Source organism: Bactrocera tryoni, chromosome 4 (genome assembly GCF_016617805.1).
Source record: "Bactrocera tryoni isolate S06 chromosome 4, CSIRO_BtryS06_freeze2, whole genome shotgun sequence".
Lineage (NCBI taxonomy): Eukaryota > Metazoa > Arthropoda > Insecta > Diptera > Tephritidae > Bactrocera > Bactrocera tryoni.
Genome location: NC_052502.1, coordinates 78,774,417 through 78,789,098, shown reverse-complemented (window position 1 = coordinate 78,789,098; position 14,682 = coordinate 78,774,417). Strand labels below are relative to the sequence as shown.

At 39.0% G+C, this 14,682-nt stretch overlaps 1 protein-coding gene across 2 annotated transcripts in view; it reads right to left on the bottom strand.

Moving 5' to 3' along the window:
* LOC120774747 (interference hedgehog) overlaps positions 1-14,682 on the bottom strand; it is an 80,733-nt gene that overhangs the window by 19,853 nt on the left and 46,198 nt on the right. For both annotated transcript variants that reach the window (XM_040104504.1, XM_040104505.1), the window contains exon 3: positions 6,498-6,605. The gene's annotated coding sequence lies outside the window, so the exon portion shown is untranslated. The remainder of the gene's footprint in view (positions 1-6,497; positions 6,606-14,682) is intronic.

Sequence of the window (14,682 nt, the reverse complement as noted above, 5' to 3'; positions counted from 1 at the left end):
AACCACAGATGAAGAAGTCGCCAAAGTTGTTGTGAAAACGTTCACAGCCTACGACAAAGCCGGTCAGATTTCCGTGTTGCATGCAGCACGGCATGTACGCTGTTGTTGCGAGAACTCAAGATCATTGCCATTTAAGATGGGCTGTGGCTTTTGCACTGTGGCAACAATGCTGCTTCCCCGCACCCACATGAGTGTCTTGGGCTTAAGCGTAGCTCGTTTTGGCTTTGTGGCAGCAACAAGTGCGCCGTTTATGCCACGCAATGGCAGCAAACACGCTTCAGTTGCACACGCGCAGATCACTGCTTCATCCTTTATTGCATTCTTGAGCATATTTCGAGGTGTATTTCTGCTTGTTGCATGTGCGCGTTGCTATCTGTTGCTGCAACATAAAAATGTTGCTACCAATTTACGTAGAATTACGTTGCATGTGTGTGGCAAACGTAACAAGTTACTGCCACAAATGCGCAACACACACACACGTTAACGCCGTTACAACTGCTCGTTCGACCATAATACAACAACAACTTATTTTATTTATCGAATAAATTGCACACCTTGCACCCGCCGCTGCTCGGCCAGTTGCCAGCGCATGTGGCCTTGTTGGGCGGCACATGCACGCCGTTGCTCTCCGCAGCACTTGATCTTTTCTTGTTGTTGTTGCTGCTGCTGGTGTAGTTGTGGGTCGTTCTCTTCGCCGTGGCCATTTTTATTACTAATGCACGCTTGCTAGACGATGACTCATGCGCCGCCGCATATTTGGTACATCGCCGTCGTCAGCTGCCGTTGCACTTGCCTGTCGTTGCTTTTGTTGTCGCAAATAGTTGGCAATGCGATTTTTGCATTTATAGCTTATTGAAGGCTGTCGAAGCGTGAGTGGTGGCAGATTTCAATTTGTGAAAATCGACAATTTATTTGCTATTTATTTTTTATTCTCCAATTTTTCGATCTGTGTAGCAACTAATTTGGCCGCTGTCGGCGATTGTGGCAAGATTGTAGGTGTTTGGCGTATTTCATGTTAGTTTATTTGCTTAATTTTCTCTGTGCTTTATGCCAAGCCAAATAAATGAGTATTTTGGCAGTAAAGTGCAAATGAGTTGCAAGATAAATGGACACCATGTGTTGTTGTGGCCTTTTGAGTCAACGATTTGGCAATTTGCGTGGTGGGAAACTGAGCGTGTGGCGCCAAATATTTAAGAAAATTATTACATTTATTAAGAAGGAGCCGTTAAAGACTTTAACCCTATAAATGGTGTATGGAAAATAAAGCTTTTAATTTAAGAAGAGCTTTTGTTATAGTCGTTTCGTTTTAAGTTTCAAAAATAATATTTAGAAGTGCAAAGTATAAAAGAACTACATAAAAGCTTTCAATGAAACTTATGATTTCAAAGGTGGCAATAAAAGCTTTACCTAGAATATTTTTAAATGTTTAAAACATAACACTCAGAGCGTATAGAACTCAAAATACGGTTAATAAATAAAACCCTAGATAAAGCTTTCACTTCATTGGGAAAGCTCACTTATATTTCTTTCAAATTATTTATTTTTTTGTGATACGGTCACTACTAGCTAATATAGCAGTACTTAGAGCTAGCTTCACTAACACTTTTTGGTGTTGGTCCTATTTACTTGCTGTTTCTTGACTTTAGCAGCTTTCAAAACGAAAGCTGAGTTTTCAATAACAGCCTGACCTTAACTAGCTCATCTAGCTGTGTTACCGAAGAGTAGAGAATAATCGGATATCTCTTTTGTGTGTAAAGTGAAAAGTGTCGATATAAATGCCAATCAGTTGTTTAGAAATTTCTGTTGGTCTACAATTTTCGAAGATGTTTATGAATGAAACAATAATTTGCAAATCAAGCGTTTAAGCTGTGTACACGACCACCAACTACAAACAGAAGCTGCGCAAGTGTGGAGTCTTAGGCGAAAGAGTAATATTTAATAAATTAATTAATAAACTGCCACAACAACAAACTGCAAGTATTAGGAATATAGTGGAGATAAATGTAATAATGGAGAACATAAATAAAAATCTCATAAATAATCTAAAAAATCGATGTTGAACAACTTGTAAACTGACACGCGCTGCAAGCAGATGAAACAGCAAACGGTCAATGGCTCATTTGATATATAATGACAGGTAATCAAATGACTAAAGATTCAATGGACCAGTAGGTAAACAGAAACCATCAACGACAATAACAACAACATAGTACAACTAACAAAGCTTAAAGAAATCAGTGTTGAATGGACCAAAGCCTTTCGAAAGTTCAATGAAACCGAATTTTAGTAGAAATCTGGTTTTGCACAGCTAAATCGTATTCTAATATTACAAAAAAAGTAAGCTCAGAGAGTAGAATTAGCAAAGTGATAGAGTTTTTATATATCCAGGCCACTGAAGATGTAATATTGCTCTATTGATAACATTCTCATATGACTAAAAGTCAAAGCAGTAATTTATGGTCTATTTAATCGACCATAAATTATTAAATTAATTCAACAAATGCTTAACCTTTATGGACACCCTTTCGAGTATTGTATCAAATATAAACCTGGTGAGAATTTCAAGCGATCCAAGCTAACTTACAACGAAATGCTAGTTCTGCCAACTTCTATCAACAGTTTATTTGCGCTGAAAATTGTAATTTCCTTTTCTGCTGGTATTACGTCAACACCTGCTGTCTTTTTGTAGCCAAACTTGCAACATCGCGCAGCCGAGTTTATAGCCTACAGCGCTTTCGTCATGTTGGCAGTTAATTAACAAAAGTGTTAGAAGCATAACTGTAGCCAATCGAGAGGCATCCCACTGAGGAGCAGCAGCAAAAGTTGTTGAAACAGAAAAAGCGCAAATTGAGCAATGAGCTGGAGTAGCAGAGGAAGTACTTTATGGCTGGGAATAGTCGTTTAATAAAATAGGAAATAAAAGGGTGCGGAAACTTGGCAAGGTCAAACTTGGGCAACTTTCCGCGTTGAACCTGCCGCATAAAATATGTTAGCTAAAAGTTCAAGTTGGTAACATTGCTCCAAAGGGTTACCATTGACTGAGGCATGCTATGATTGCCACAAACGGAAATTGCTTAATGATTGTGAAGAAATTGCACTGTGAAATGGAACCTAGTCGGCATGAGGAAGGGTACTGTGTTGCACACGTTGCAACTATCAATGAAACGGCCTTGGGGCAGCAGTTGGCGCGGAACGTGCGAGAATGCAAGCGGTTATAAGCTGCAAAGCACAGCTAGCTGGCATGGGAAGGCGAAGGGATGCTGCAGACTGTGGTATGAGCCAACGGTATGAGTTAATTAAAGGAAATGAATTAAAAAATAACTGAAAACTAGCTGAATGAACTGCGCATAAGCTATGAATGGACGAATCGATGAATGAAGGATGTGCAGTGACACTAAGAAATACTGCAGACAAACTTTTGTGTGTGCATAAGACATTTAGAAGAAATTTAAAATATTCTAAATTAATATTTTAAATAGTTGGCTAAGCCAGGTTATAACTATGTGCGTGTGTGATATGTTTAAGAATAATTCAAAGGCACTTTCAAAAACAGGAAGTACTCGCATAATTCATCTTATTATTACGCAAGAGTAGTTATTACTAGCGTAAAGTATATCATTATTCGCAGCATCTTCACTTGTGCGGTAATAACTGGGCAGATTCTAAAGAAAAAAGCACCATAAACCGCCCATTTTTATTGCAGTTGGACTTTAATGCTTAACGGCAGGCTTTCAAATGCTTTAGTTTTCTAATTGTTTACTAATTTTTTATATTCGTTTTAGAATATTTTTTTTCTTTTCGTTTTAGCTTACTTTTAAGTGTGTGTTTTTCTGCTGTTTCACTGCCATTAGTCTGCCACTTTGAACCTGTCTGGGTTAATATACATATAATTAATTTGTATCCACAAGCCAAGGAAAGAATCTGCGTTATTTTCCACAGCAAATTATAGCCAACACGCAGTTTTAGTTTTTACGAGACAGAAAATTGAAGAGCATGCTAAAATATATGTTTTAGAGCAGGCAGAAAGTCAAATCTCGTAGAAACTGAACTGACGCCTGAACCCTTCACACTTTGCCACCAACACTTTGAACTCGGCTAATTGAGTTTCTATTACCAAGAAACTATAAGCAATTAAGCTTTTTGCATACGCGAATAAATCTTTTCGGGGTAAGCGGTAGAGTAAGCGGCAAATGTTAATGAAATAAAACATTGCTAGACTCACAAAAAACTGCAAAATATTATTGTGAGGTGCGTGTGTTTATTTTAACTGTCATTTGCGCGCACCAAAAAACAAATATTTTCATAATTAACAACGCACAGAGTTGATTTGCGGAGTTACAAGCTAATTTCTCACAGCTTATAATTACTTGGCTAGTTTTTTTTGTGTAGATACGCGTGTGTAAAATTTATATGTGCACATATGTGAGCCTAATAATCATAATTAGACACCTCACGCATTTATAATGCCTTGAAGAGAGTGTGAGACAAAAGAAGACTCTATAAAGCTGTAGTTTTGACTGCACATAAATCATTTTCTGCAGCGAATTTCGAGAAAAACGAAAAGAGCATTGAAAGGCACACATGGATGCTGTCGGCAGCGGCTAAAAGGACTATTGAACCAACTCAACTAACCTGCGTTTGACAGAGAAGAAGTGTATACCACGAACCACGCAATTTCTTTGAAATTCTCTGCTTAAGTCGAGCCACCCTTTGACTATATGGTTGGTGTCTTGCTTCACTTTTACCTAGAACTGCTGTTGGATATCCCAATATCCACATATAATCTTGGTACGTCTCCAGCTTCTCCCTCAATACACTTACTTCAAATGATCATGTTGTTGTACGACTTTTTCATGTGAAGTCGATGATCGTAGTTCTTAGAGCTGTTGCGTTGAATTAAGAAACACAAACTTCGTGGCAAACTTAATATACGCTGTTCAGGGTATAAAAATATTAGAACTTCTATTTCCGTCAAACTATACATACCAAATGGATGCCTTTCTCCTTAATGCTATAAATTTTTAGCTTTAGGACAACAATAAATTCGCAAGAATTCTGCAATATTTCATTCTAAAGAGCTTTCTAGTATCTTCGCCTACCTTGATAACGGTAGCAGCAAACCGGCTTACGGAATTTAATTAATTAGCGTAATTTGTCAAGCTTTGGCAAGCTAAAGATTGACAAAACAGGCAGTAAAAGCTGGACAAAGAGCAGCAAAGTCAGGCTGGTGTAGTGAGATGAAGGGATACACGAACTACCCATAGTATATAGTATTTGGGCAATGTAGACCCAGTAGACACAAGTCAAACCACAAGTTGGCTATTGATACGTGGAGGAAATGTTGTTTACAAATCTTTGCTATAATTTAAGAGTTAATTTCATGCATAAATATGCAGTGAATGTGAGCGCAGCTGCAAGTTGCCCTGTTGCAAAGGGCTGCCCGTTTGTGGCAGCCAAGAAGTCGATAAGTCCAGGGCCATATAATTGAAATTTTTGCGGCCGCTGCGGCGCAGTTTTTGTTGAAGTTGTAAATTTTCAGGAAATGTTGCCTGAAATCATCATCATTACATACAACTAGCACTGCTGTGGTACACTTCTGGGCGCCGACTGCAAATTGCCGCTCAGCGCGCTGCCACGATGCTCGCCGCCGATATGCGCCTTGCGCACACATACGTTTAATCGCCAAGCGCTATCGCACTACGCAACATTTAATTTAAGCTGTTGCACATGCACATGCCAATTTCGCAGTGGAGCGATTCTTACTTGTGAGCGCAAACAATGTGATTTTTATTGTTATTATTGCATTTATTGCCATAATTATGGCGCTGCGGCAGCAACGCTTCAATACACAAGCGCACACACGCAGACATGGCGATCGATACAGCGCCGCAATAGCTAAGGTAACACTCGTTTGTTGTTGTTATTGCTTTGCTGTGATGCGCCGCCGTGATAATTTTGCGCCAGCGGCAACTAGCGCTTACCAAACCGCGTCATGTAGCTACATGGCAGCAACAAATGTTGCGCTACATGCTGTGGTGCTGCCACATAATTTTTTTATTTTTATTTTTTTTATTTTTTGCGCTAAAGGTAAATAAAAATCACAACGAGCGCCGGTAATTGCCGGCTTACATGTGTGTACTTATACCTCTTTCCATGCGACTGCTCTTGAAGTTGTTGTTGGCCGCGCTGTTAATTGTTATCTACAGTTTCGTAATCAATATTTTCTTATTTAATGATCACTTGGCGAGTTGTTGCTGGGCATTGTTAAAACATTAAGTTTTCCGTGTGTGTTTGTGTGTGCTTAGCGCATTGTGTGGCTGCGATAGTATCAGTTGGGGAGCGCGCTGCGGCCGCCACAGCTTTCGGATATGCAATTAATTGCATAGGAAATCACAGTCCATTCGAAATGGTTTTGCAATTCTTTTTTCGCCTATTAGCTTGTTTAGCCTGAGAAAATTGGGTGTTCTTTTTGTCTCAGTGTAGATTGAAGTACTCACCTTGGTATTATTTTTTTAAAACGATCGATCGCTGTTGCTGTTACTGTTGCACAGAGTGAGTACACGCTTTAGCTGCAGTAATGCTGGGAACACATACTAGATGAATTACTGAAAAAGAAGAGCGGAAAGAAGGATTTTATGTTATGTTGATAACGTCGATTATGAAAATTACTTTTTGAATAAGAAAAAATCGTTTTAACTTAATTAAACTTCGGAAAAAACACTTGGAACCTGCTCAATGAATTCAAACTTGCTCAAAAACTAATTTTTGTAGTTTAATAATTTTGCCGCATATTGGGATTGAAATGTCACGGTAGACAAACCTTAGGCTTAGCTAGCGAAGTTGCTGCCATTGACATTAACAGAACGATTCGTCGACCTTTTAGAAGTTTGCGGGTAACCCAAAGGTCGGTTATCAGTTCAGATTTAGGACCACCCCTACGCCCTAACCTAACCTTCCCGCAGTGCTCTTTAAAACGGCTCAGTGACCAAGCAACCACATTCATAAAGCTGTTTAACTTTTCTACAAAAATAATGCTCCTATAGCGCATCAATAATGTGTTGCTTTCGGTGCCTAATATGCCACTTATGAAGTTGTTTAACCCGCGTGTGACCCTACAAGGTACCACCACAGCATACCAAAAGCCAGCAGAAAGGAAAATACGAAAACATTTTGCTGCAAATGGCAGCAGCAACCACAGAAACCGCAGGAAAAACAACAACCAACCAGTATCATAGCTACTCTGGCGCGTGCGTACATTATCGTTGCCGCATAATGCATGCAACACAATGTGGCACACAAAATGCCTACAGATTTGCACTCGCAAGCAAGTAATTGTGCCGGCAGTGGCACATTGACTACAACAAATGCAAAAAAACGCCAAAAAAGGCATTCGAAGCAAGACAATTTATTTATACAAACTTCCAGGCATTGTTGTTGCTATCATAAATAAAGCATCTACAGCTTGAATTCGCAAAGAGCCGTCAGGGTCGCTCAGTTCTCAGCCGGCATGCCATTGCATACCTATTATTGTTGTCTTTTGTTGTTGTTGTGTGCCACGCTTGTCATTGCTATTGTTGACTATTTGCGCAATTAAGCTTAATTTGTTGACGTTACGCGCAAACTGTGGCACCGTGGCGTGCAGCGGTCGAAGTGACTCACTCAATCAAGCGAATTGCTTGACCTGATTGCCTGCCAGGCGGCTCTATAACGGCAGCTATTTAGAAGAAGCGCTAGTTGAATTGCCGCACACAAATTGCCAATTCGCGAAGTGGAAAACTCAAATCGCGCACGCGTGTCTGCGCAGAGCGGATGTGACGCTGCGCTGTCGGCTGTCGATGCGCTGATTTCGAATGGAACGCCTAACGGTGTGTAGTAGCTAACAGCAGCTGAATCAGGCAGGAAGCGGTGCAATTAGACGCTGCGCACAAATTCACGATCAATTTGCCATGAATCACAGCGCAAGAGTGCCAATGAAAAGTGCTGAGTTCTGGCAATATTTACCGGCTTTATAGTTTTTGCGTAAATTGAGAGTAATGAGTGTGGAATTCGTTTGCATATTGGGTAGTCGAGAAAGTCTTTTCGTATTTCTAATCAAACTTCAACTTATTTTTTTTTTTTTTTAATATTTATAATGAACTTTAATGAACCAAATATGTACCATTTTGGTCGACCACTTTTTACCTTTTTTCCGCTAGAGACATTATACCATCAGGGTAAAACTCTTCTGGTTTCTCGGCGAAAAACTGCGACAAGTAATTTTCACAGGCTACTCTTGAAGCCAATTTTATTCCATTCTCTCTCTTAGTTCTGCATTGATCGAAACAAATGGTAGTGCGATGGTGCAAGGTCAGGGCTATATGGTGGCCAAGCTCTCTCAAGCTGAGTAATCAAAGATGTGTGTAGTCTAACGTTGTCCTGATGGAAGACGAAGCCCTTTCTGTTGATCAGTTCTGGCCGTTTCCTACAGGCTGTAGCAGCTCAGCATAAACTTTCGAGGCGTCAATCCTGGCTTAGCGACCATTTGTTGAGCTTCACCACGCTTGGACCATGATCTTTTTCGCACATTATTGTCGTATTTGATCCACTTTTCGTCTCCTGTTACCATTCGCTTCAGAAATGGTTGAATTTCATTTCGTTTCAGCAAAGAATAGCAGATGTTAACTCGGTCCATTAAATTTTTCACAGACTACTCATGTGGTACAGAAACATCGAGCTTCTTTTTGTAGCCAGCCTTTTTTAAATAGTTCAAAACCGTTTGATGATGAATGTTGACTGACGGTCCTGGTCATTCTTTTCCATAATTTCATCGACTTTTTCAACAATAGGTCGACCAAAGCGAAGTCAATACTGTTGACTTTATTGGTTGTCTTCCACATTTTCATATAAAATTTCTCATGTCTGCCCCCTCCCCCATTAAAATAATCCAGCTAAAAACAGTAAGATAATTTTACTCGTTTTTTTGCTAAATTGTCTCTCAATAAGCTCTCAAAACCGGTTGTAATCAGCTTAATGTATACAGTGTATTTCTAAGAAGCACAAAATATCCAATTAAAAGTAAAAAATATACACAAATGATTATTAAAGAAAAAACCAAAGCGGATATTGATTAAAAAAAGTGAACTCGAAAAAAATTTGAAATTTTGCGCACTCACTGCCATCGCAGATAAATGTTGCCAAAAAATATTCAAGATAAAAAAGATAAAAATGTGCAAACAAAGCTTTCGTGTCGAAATCGAATAATGTAAATATTTATTTAGTTGCACTTAAGCAAATAAGCTTATCTTCGGTGCTGTCTCAAAACAGCAAATATAGAAATTTGAAATGAAACTTTTTGGTCTTACATTATATTTACGTGAAGGGTAACTAACTTGACACTTTCGAGCTCTTTAACCTTGATATAATGATATTTCTCAGTGTCAATGGTTTGATAAGCAGCTAAACTCTGGTATGAAACATCCCATAGAAAAGCCGTCCCAAGCTCGAAACGGGTTTGGATTGTCAAGCAACTAGCAATTGTTCCAATATCAGTTTAGTGCTATGTTCCGAAGGTCTAGAGACTGGTTATGGTTACGTTTATACCGAAGACCGCAAAAACTCTCACCTCGTTGCCAAAGATTTGAGACCCATTAGTCTATTCTCGTTTCTGTTAAATCGTTTGGAAAGACTTATAAAACATGGTGGAAAGACTCATGGATCTGACTATTAGGAGAATACTGAGTAGTAAACTGACACGCTACTTCGTATGATGTATGTAGTGTCATGTCTGCAGGAAGCCCTTTTGTACAAGGAGTTTTTTCAAAAACGTTTCTCTACATCAAGTTGCCTTCAATGTGCGGCCAGAGGCGGTGGTTAAAGCCCTGGACAAATTTGAGGAGGTATTGGAATTGAACATCAAAGACTTCATGTAAAGTTTGCGTTGCACAGAATGGTCATAGTAGGTTAATAGGTGGCATACTTTTCCAACTGCTTTGGATGTACCAACTAACTGAAGGGTACCTCAACGTGGTATGGAACTGGGCGCATCGAAGCATCTTAGCTGTCAACCCTAGTAAAATTGTAATGGTGTCATCCTCCAGGATTAATATATACCACAGACGTCCCTCTACTCTTATTAGGAGGCTCTCGTATTTAATCTGTTGATAAGTTGAAATACCTTATTTTTTGATAAAAAGCTTTTATGAAGACCTAAGCGGAGAGAGTAAGGAAGGCATCGGTTGCTTATTGTACTGTAGAGGAGCTATAAGGTAAAGGTGGGAACTCTCACCAAAGGTGGTGTTTTGGCTCTGCCAAACCTTAGTCAAGCCAGCAATGTTCTAAGGTTCCCGGTTGTGCTGGCTCCTGTTTTCGGTTTCATAATAACAATTTTGAGGTTCAACCTCGAATCCCACAAATCGCCTCAACAAATCTGAAGTTCTATATTCTTTTGGGAAAAATATGGATTCTCATATTCTTTTATTTTATATTTGTTATTATTTACAATCCGAGCAGCAGAGAGGTGTGTTGAAACGATAGCCAGCGAGCTTTAGTAGACAGAGGAATGTGGTGCACCAATACTGTTTGTTGTGCCGTGGTTTTCGGTTGACTTTTTGTATGTGGCAAGCAGCGTTGGCGACCAGCGTTCATAAAAAAGACACAAAAATAGCACGTGAGCTGTTCGGGGGAAGAATCGCAGATGCGTGCCGACTGCCAAAATGTAGAAACACATACATACATACATATTTATGTATATACATATGTATATGGTACATTACAGCTGTCGGAAATTTGTAGCAAAGTGAGGAGCAGCATCACGCAGTTGATTTTGGTGGGAAATAAAGAAGGAATATTATGTAATTTTCCAATTTAGCAGCGACGCGTATAAAACTTACATTTTATTGGGAAATTATGACATAGTAAACGCGAAAGTATTGTGCCCAACTGCGCTTGCGGCATGTAAATATGTTTGTAGATTTTATATGTGCGTTACCTGAAAGTGTTCATGAAGTGGTTTATGTCAACGCACAGCACTGATTAAAAAATGTGCACTCGAAAGCATTTCTATCACTTGTTCTGGCACGTTTTTATTGCTTGTTTAATTTTCTGTCGAAAATCGTCGGCCATCAAATGAGCCGCGAAGTGCCATAGTTAATAAATTATCGCCTAAATAAGCACCGAAAAATCTAAGATAAATATTTTTTATCTAGTTTTCATACAATTTTCACGCAATGACACAATTAATGCGCGCGAACGCGGCCACACGCCGCCAACCAGCCCGTCACACACATTATTTTTATTTTTTCGTAAACACAACGGCACCTTTAACTGAATTATGATGGCACAGAGCTTTTTAGTGCTTTATTTAGCAGCGCATTCTTACGGCGCTGATTTCCTCTAAACTCTAAATTATAATTTTGGCCGCGCGAAGAATAAGTTTTGAAGGAATTTAGCTTTTGCCGGTGGCCTATTTAAATTGTTTATGCCCGATCTAATTAATATAAATTACTTTTATTATGCACTCCGGTGCGGGGTGGCGTTAAAAGCGGCGTTGACAGCGTGTGTGTGTGTGTGCATAGTGCATTCATGCGCTTGTTGCTGCGTCGCTCTGATATTTACTATTTACGAATTCATTAAATTTGATATTTCTCGTGTAAATATATTTAGCTTGCATTTCGAAATTTCAAATATTTTTGGCTCAATGATTTCCGTTGAGTACTTTCATATACATATGTACAGTTGTGCCACTATAGCTGTGTAGTTGGTTGTGCGCTTGTCACTAAATGAAAAATGAGCTTTGAGAAATTATTCTAGACATTTATCCCAAAAGTGACAACAAATTTTCTAAGAAAACATTGGCGATAACCAGCAAACGAAATTTTCGAACGGCAACTAAGCTGCCTCATGCACATTCCACAGCGAAATTATCACTGAAAATATATTTTGAAAATTCGAAAATAAGTTTAGTGTCAAGAGTGAGCGAATAAATTATTGTAATGATTAAAAAATTTAGCTTAGAAGATTTATATGGCCGAAAAATAGCAAAAAATGTAGAAACACTCTTCTATAAGTGTTATAGAAATAATTTTTTGTGCTGAAAATAATCTTCTTTATATATACAAATTACGTGCCACGTTGTTTGTCCGCGATGGACTCCTAACTATTGAACCGATTTGAGCAAAATTTGACACACTGTGTTCAGTTCAAACCAACTTAGAAGATAGGATAGTAAAAACAATTCATAAATGAAAAATACAGTGAAAGTGAATACAGTGACGCTCTATTAAGAGGACATCTCGGCCATGCACATAGGCCGGTCCCACAATTTGTTGATGTTTATTAAGTACAATCTATTAAGCGGACAACTCTATTAACTGGACAGAAAGGCTGGTAACCAGACATTGAGTAAGCAGCCTTGAATTCGTTATTTTACCAAAACAAACAAGCCTTCTATATCAGCAGTTCAAATATATGTATAAGGGTAATGCGGTTAAGTGTGAAGTTGACTGCGAAAAAATTGAATAAGATCAGCTGTTGTCATCAAAGAAAATTACTTAGGGAACGACCCAAAAATTCCAAGTTTCTGTCACAAAACCATCTTCAATAGCAGAAAAACCCTAAAAAGTCGCATTTCAAAAGTTTTATGACTTTTTAATAATTTTTGATTAGATTTTATGAGTCGTAGACTCAGGGCGAGATATGAGGATCGTCGGATCGTCGGCTAAGAGCGAACGAGCGCAGAAAAAATTAAAATAAATAAATAATAAAAGCTTAAAAACACTTAACAAGCCAATTTATAAGCGGCAGCGTGATTGCCCATTAAACAAGCCTTGCCGACTACGCTGCCGCAGAAATGAACTAATAAAATGTATGTATGTATGTCTGCAAGTGTGTTAAGCGCTTAAATGAACGCATTGTTTTACAACCCACCACACATAAGTATATACCGCGTTTAACAACCGACTAATGGCGTGGCCATAAAATTTCAGGCAAATAAATTGGCAAAATTAGTGAAATTACGAACTGATTTTAAGTGATCGGTGATCGGTGATCGACCGACACGCGCTTTGATCCAGCAGCGATCACACAATAAATAATTGGCCGAACGCCGCCGAGTAGCTGAAACGAAGCGTGTTTTGCGAGCGATTTAGTTCGTACTGATACTTGGTTATTTTTACAGCGTGTAAGCGTTCGTGGTTGACGCGCGTACCTTGAGTGGAACCGCCGGTCAGCAGGTGGGGCCACCCGCACCTCGAACTCAGGCAGACTTTTCAGGCAACGCGTCAATTTATTGTGTTTGCCTTATTTGTTTTCTCTTCCGCTATTATTTGCTGGTGGCAATTGATCGATAATTGCGCTAACAACAACTCAATTAACCCATTCGCAGCCACCTGCTGTGCAACACGCTCGCCAGCTGTTTGCAGCATCAAACTTTCGCATTTATGTCTGAGGTGTGATATTCGCTGTTGGCGCCAACCAGTGATTTTATGTGTGTACTAGTCACACAGAGCTTTTTATTAGCATTTCAAATTTATTGTTTCCGAATTGTTTGTGTGCAAATAGTGTCGGCTAACCATTTGAAAATGCGTGTGGGTGGAAATTTAACTGCTTTATAATTCGTTTATTATTATTTCTCTTTTTTTTGGTTTTATGAGTAGGCTGTTTATATTTGTGTGTGTCGTTTTGTGTAAAGAATTCTAATTCTGTTGGTTCGCATTCTTTGGCAGCGCGTATCTTAATATTCAGCAATTTTGCATCACCTTTCGCTGTTTTTATTTTTTCGATTTCTTAATTATGCTTTTTATCAACGCTCTGTCATTTGACATTGTATTTTCAAACATTTCAGGAATGCAAATTAACCAGACCACCAACACGGACTTAATTAATTTAAATTAATTAGAATTTCTTTGGCGCCATTTGAACGAGAAAATTATGTATTGGTTCGGTGCTCATTTGCTTACGATATTAGAAATATTATAGAAATATTAACATGATTACAAATGTAAAATTTGAAAACGAATATTTATACATTTTTGGTCCGAACTTATGAATATGAAAGTTCAGATTCAGGTTCAAGATTTTACAAGTATTTTAGGCAATATCATATATTTCTACGACTTAAAAAATCGGTAGAGGCAGAAATCTGAGTTCTAAGCTATAGAGGTTAAGTTAGGCTAGGTTAAGAGGTCAATCCTGAGACGAATCCCACATGGACAGAACGCCGGTCGGGTCAAGTAGTGCAGCAGATCTCTTGCATTCTACTCTACGTCAAAAGGTCGTTCAGGTCAGAACCTGAGTGGAATCCCACTCAAGTATCTTCAGTAGATCTCTTGCATTCCACTCTACGCCAGAAGGTCGTCAAGGTCTAGGTCGTCGACTAGCGCCTACTAAGCGCACTCGAGGTTTATTGGTTCAGTGCTAGAACGAAAAAGGCCAAAGTAGATCCAATTCGGTCCCATTTTTTATTTCAAGTGTGGTCAAACATGCCTGGGAGAGAAGTTCTTTGGACACGTTCAAGCCGTTTAGCAACTGTAGCACCCTCTACTAGACAAATACACCTGCAGCGACGCCTTCCTTACTCTCTCCTAAATATTTGGTTTCCATTGAAGCTTTTTATCAAAGGTAAGCCCTGGGTATTTTACCTTATCAACATGTTCACGAATATAGCCTCCTGATAAGGGGACAGGGACGTCTCGCCATTTCGTTTTT